The 5,756-nt window shown below is 35.1% G+C and overlaps 1 long non-coding RNA gene across 1 annotated transcript; it reads right to left on the reverse strand.

Annotated features, from left to right (window-relative positions):
• Positions 3,345–3,558, reverse strand: LOC110264759. The gene is made up of 2 exons (XR_002350925.1): positions 3,498–3,558; positions 3,345–3,393 (listed from the first exon to the last, which is right to left on the reverse strand). It is a non-coding gene; the product is annotated as an uncharacterized LOC110264759 (long non-coding RNA).

A 5,756-nucleotide genomic window follows, 5' to 3' on the forward strand; every position in this document is an offset into this window, starting at 1 on the left:
CAACTAAATTCAGTCAATATCATTCAATTTTTTAAATTATTTTATTTATTTTAAATTTTAAAATTTTTATTTCTCTAAAAAATGAGAATTTCTATAATAAAAAAATTAATTAATATTAACTAATTAGAAACTAATTCTCTCCCTACTTATTCATAACCAAATCGTCCCAATTACTATTCTAATCCTTTATTTAAAGTTTCATAATAATAAAATAACGAGTGGCTTTTTATATATTCCCACTTGAAGTCTAAAAAGAATACCACTTAGTGAGTTTTATTTTATGATTTAATCATTCAGGAGAGTTAGTTATATTTGCACTAGCTAGTAATAACTAATATTTGGATTAAATTTTGACAAATTGCAGAAAATAAATTTGTTATTATCTTTAATTATCATGTATTTTAATTGTTTTAAATAGTTCACCTTTTTTTTTTTAGCAAAGGCAAGATATTATTTATTTTATAAAAGAGTTTGGTCCACACTTGGACAACAATAGTTACAGTAAAAGGGAAACTCCTAACACAGATAAATAGTACCCAAAAAATTTCAAACTAAAGAAAAGAATTAAGAATATGCAGGAAAAAGAAGAAGAACAGTCACGAGAAAAGAAGTACACGGTTTATGAATTCTAAATTTAATCTTTCTGTTTGAGCCAAAAAATTTTCAGGTGTTAAGTATTTGCCCTCAAAGAGTTGAAGATTTCGAGCAAGCCAAATCTCTCAAAGCGTGTATGCGAACTGGGTAAAGAGATTCTTGCTTTATGGTTGGTAAATTGGTAGAATATTAGTCATTGTGTAGTGGAGTCTCTCCATCAGAGGTAAGCCGTTGTGACTTAACTTCCATAGAAATATTTTAATTTTTGGAGTGCATTTGAGTTTTCAAATTGTGTCCCAAAATTTCCTGTCTCTAAATTTTGGATCTAGCTGCTGTCCATGAATGTGATAGAAGTAGAATGCAACATCATATCCTAAAGCTACTGAATATAAACCATTTTTCTCCTTGCTCCAAATTAATTTGTCTTCTGTTTGTGATCTAGTGGTCTGGCAAATTATTCTTGCCACCTCCAGGGAATAATTGTTTTGGATTAGATTTTGATCCCAACTTCCATCTTTCCTTAATAGTTGTCTAATCCAGATGAGAGTAGGATTTAAGAGTAGGATTTGTGTTATTAGTTAGAGGGATATTAAAGGGAGGGTTATCACCAAACCAAGGATCTTCCAAGATTCTGATAGTTTCACCTCTTCCAATTTTCCATTTAATACCCTTCTTGAGCACCTTACGACCTTCTAGGAGACTCCTCCATGCCCATGATGGGTCGGAACCAATTTCCGCCTTCATAAAGGTCGAATACTTGATATATCTGCTTTGATAGACCTTGAAAATCAATGAGTATTCCTTAGTGCTCAGCCTCCATCCTTGTTTTGCCAACATAGCCAAAGTGAAGGCCTTAAGGTCTATGAAACCTAGGCCTCCCAGTGCTTTCGGTTTACTCATGATATCCTAACTAATCCATTGCATATTATTCTCATTATTGCGCTATCCCCACCAAAATTGCATCATCATCTTGTGTAGTTCATCAATTACGGAGTCCGGTAATTTGAAGCAGCTTAGCGTGTACATGGGAATGGCTCCTTCAATAGAACCTCCCTCCCACTAGTGGATAGTAAAGAGCGTTTTCAATGCTGTAATTTCTTCATTACTTTCTCTTTAATGTAGTTAAAGGTTTGTGTCTTTGATCTATTAATTACTGTTGGCATTCCAAGATACTTATTTTGGGATCCGACATGTCTGATGCCTAGACTATCTGTCAGCTGGTCTCGTAGTAATGGGGAGGAATTATTGCTAAAAAATACTGAGGAGTTGTCTAAGTTTACCTGCTGTCCACTAATAGCTCCATAGGTCTCCAATACTTGCAATATGGATTCGCAACTCTGGTAATTAGTCTTACTGAACAGGATTGCATCATCAGCAAATAGTAGATGACTAATCGAGGGGCATCTAGCATTCAGTTTCAGACCATGAAGCATAGCATTCTGTTCTCCTTGGTGGAGCAGATGGGTTAAACCTTCTGCACAGATGAGGAAGATGTAGGGTGAGAGAGGATCTCCTTGTCAAAATCCTCTGTTAGGTCTAAAGAAACTTGTTGGTTGGGCTTCCATCAAAACAGAATAAGAAACTGAAGTTACACACTCCCTGATCCAGCTGATCCGCTTTCTGCCAAATCCCAGTTTTTCCATCATGAACCATAGGTAGCTCCATTCTACTCTATCATATGCTTTGCTCATATCCAGCTTGACTGCCATTTCACAACTCCCAGCTCTTTTGTTCTTCAAGAAATGCATGCATTCATGTGCAATTAGGATATTGTCGCTAATGAGCCTTTCTCGTATGAATGCACTCTGGTTCTCACTGATTATTCTTGTCATTAGTGGTTGCATTCTGTGGACTATGATCTTAGAAATTATCTTGTACAAAGTAGTGCTTAAAGAGATTGGTCGAATCTGTTGCATTGAAGAAGCGTTATTTAATTTTGGAATTAAGCAAATTTGAGTGTGGTTAAACCCTTGCAGCATTCACCCCCTTGAAAAGAAACTCCCCACTGCTTCTTTGACATCTTGACCAATTATACCTCAGAAGAATTGAAAATTTTTTCCAGAAAACCCATCATCACCTGGGGCTGCTTCAGGGATATTGAGAAAATCGCTCTTTTGATTTCTTGGTCAGTGATAGGTCGCTATAAATTTCTGTTCATACTGGCCGAGACTTTGGGTTCTAAATTTTCCATGAGTAAGTCAGGATTGGTAGGATTACCTTTCTGGAAAAGGTCTTGATAGAATTTTTGAGCTTGCTCACCAATTTCATGTTTTTTTATAAAGCCATCCTCCATTTTCGTCCTCCAACCGCTAGAGCTTGTTATGTCTATTTCTTATTTGAAATTTAGTATTGAAGAAACTAGGGGTGTAATCGGCTCGATTCGGTTTGGTTTTGGACCAAAACCAACCGAACCGACCTGATCAGTTCTAAAAAGAGGCCAACCATTCGGTTGGCTGCTGTTTGAACAATCGAACCGAACCGAACCGAACTAATAGCGGTTTGGTTCGGTCGGTTTTTTTGATTTTTTTACACCTAATTATCAGAATTTAAAATACCATAAAATAAAGTTTAAAACCTTCAATAAACTAGAATAATAAGAGTATATCACATCCAAATCCAATACAAATTCAACTTAATTAAATATAAAACAAAGACAATTAAAAATGTCTAGCAAAACAACAAAAATAAACACAGTTTAAACCGAAACATTCACTTTAAAATAAATAAAAACCAAATAGCCACCATTTTAATCTGAATCCACACCAGACTCATCCTCATCTTCTCCGGTTGGTGCAATTTCTACAAAAATAAAACAAAAAAATCAATATAGATTATAAACATAATATAGATTATAAATTATAAACATAAACCATGAAAGGAACTACATTTTTTTTTTTGCATACCTAATTCAAGTTTCTCAAACTCTTCAATAAGCTCCTCAAAATCAGTTGTCATTGGAGAAGCACGAAACTAATTTTGTGTGCATATCAATGCCTCAACTGTCTTTGGAGTTAAAGAACTTCTATAGTTGTTAAGCACTTTTCCACCAGTAGTACTTGTCATACTTAAGCTTCATCCTCTCAGCCATACTCCCAAGTAATGGATCTCGACTACCACAAGAAGCCTTGAACACTCGCAATATCTTACAAAATTCATGAAAATATTGAGAAGAAGTCACAAGCAAACTACCAGACACACTCTTTGTAACATCATGAAAAATTTTCAAGAATTCCATAAAGTGTTTTGCATTGACCCAATCAATATTCCTCGGAATACCACCTTGCATTAGAGCATATTCTGTATCTCTCTCCCCTAGCCTCTTGAACGCCTTTTAAAACTTCAAACCACTTTCAAGCATGGTGTATGTAGAGTTCCATCTAGTGGGAACATCGAGTTGAACAGTACACTTGTCTTGTATCCTAGCTTCCTTAATGAAATTTTTGAACCTATTCATGCGACTAGGGGAAGCACGCACATATCTAATAGCATTTCTTATCTTGCTAATAGATTCATGCATCTCTTTCAATCCATCATTAACAACAAGATTAAGAATATGTGCACAACACCTAACATGCAAATGCTCTCCTTTCAAAGGATGTAAATTCCAATCCTCCATTCTAGTTCTTAGATAAGATATTGCAGTATCATTAGAACTAGCATTATCAACAGTGATTGTGAACATTTTAGATATCTCCCACCCCAAAAGACATCTCTCAATTTTTCTACCAATTGTTTCTCTCTTGTGGTTTTTAATAAGACAAAAAATGATAATTCTCTTTTGCAATTTCCAATTATGATCAATGTAATGAGCAGTGAGACACATATAATTTAGATTTTTGCACAGAAGTCCAACAATCAGTAGTTAAACAAACAAATTGATTCGGTTGTTTGAACACAGTTTTCAACCTATTCTTCTCACTAATATAAAGATTCCAATAATCCTTAGCAACAGTAATCCTTCCTGGAAGTGGAAATCTAGGTTGCACAATACTCATATAGAATCTGAATCCCTCCCCCTCAACAAACTTGAACGATAGCTCATCAACAATTATCATCCTAGCAAGGGCTTTTCTATACATTTCAGCATCAAAAGTAACTGCAGTAAATACCCCTTCACCCTCTTTTTTTTTGGAAGGTAAGTATTGTTTGACTAGGGTCATCCGAGTCCCTAGGAAATTTTTTACATTGATTCAACAAATGATAACGCATATTAGTTGTACCATTTCTATAAGAGTCACATGCATATGATGCACCACACCAATTACATTTAGCCCTAGGATGTGATGGCTTGGACTTAGGATCCTTTGTAAAGTGTTCCCAAGTCCAAGATCTAGGTCTAGAAGGTTTTCTGTTACCTTCATTGGCTTCATCCTTGCCATCCTCTTTATCAGTGTCCACAGTGCTTGGAGCTGGATTTGTAGGAGTTGCTCCCGAAGTTGCACCCACATTAGTTGAATCAATCTTCCTCTTCTTTGATCTAGGATGGGGCGGGAGTTTGGTAAGTGCACCGCTGTCCGTTGAAGAACGTACCATGGACTCAACATTTTCACCCCCAACTTCAGGCGTCCATTCATTGGGAACCTCATTGCTTGTTGGCTGCATACATATAAACAGAACAATGAAAAATTAGCATTTTTAACTCATGAACAGCACCAACAGTTTTGTTTCCAGCAACACAACCACAACAGCTCATAAGCAGCCAATCAACAATTAATTATATATTAACAAAGAAAATAAATTTGGTTGATAACAATACTGAAGTCAAAATGATATTTGTTATAAGAGTATATGCATAGTGTTTTTTTTTTCAAAGTAAGCATGTTCATTAATAAACAAAGATGAAACTAGACTACTATGAAAAATGTGCAGACAACCTGTATATAAAATAAACCAATAGCTAGTATATAAATCCTTTAAAGCATGGATACAAGCACATTACACTATAAAATTTCAAATTCAACCATTGTTAGTGGACAATTTTGATTCTCTCTTCATTTCTCTCTGTGATCATTCATATATGTATATTGTGTTATAATGCAGCACAGCAGCATTGTTGCTTACAAAGTTGCCCACACTAAAATCTTCCACTATTGAGCAACAATAATGAATTGATGACTTAAAAGCATAAGAATGCACTCAACAGTAAGAAAGAATAGCAATGA

This window comes from Arachis ipaensis, chromosome B07 (assembly GCF_000816755.2).
Source record: "Arachis ipaensis cultivar K30076 chromosome B07, Araip1.1, whole genome shotgun sequence".
NCBI lineage: Eukaryota > Viridiplantae > Streptophyta > Magnoliopsida > Fabales > Fabaceae > Arachis > Arachis ipaensis.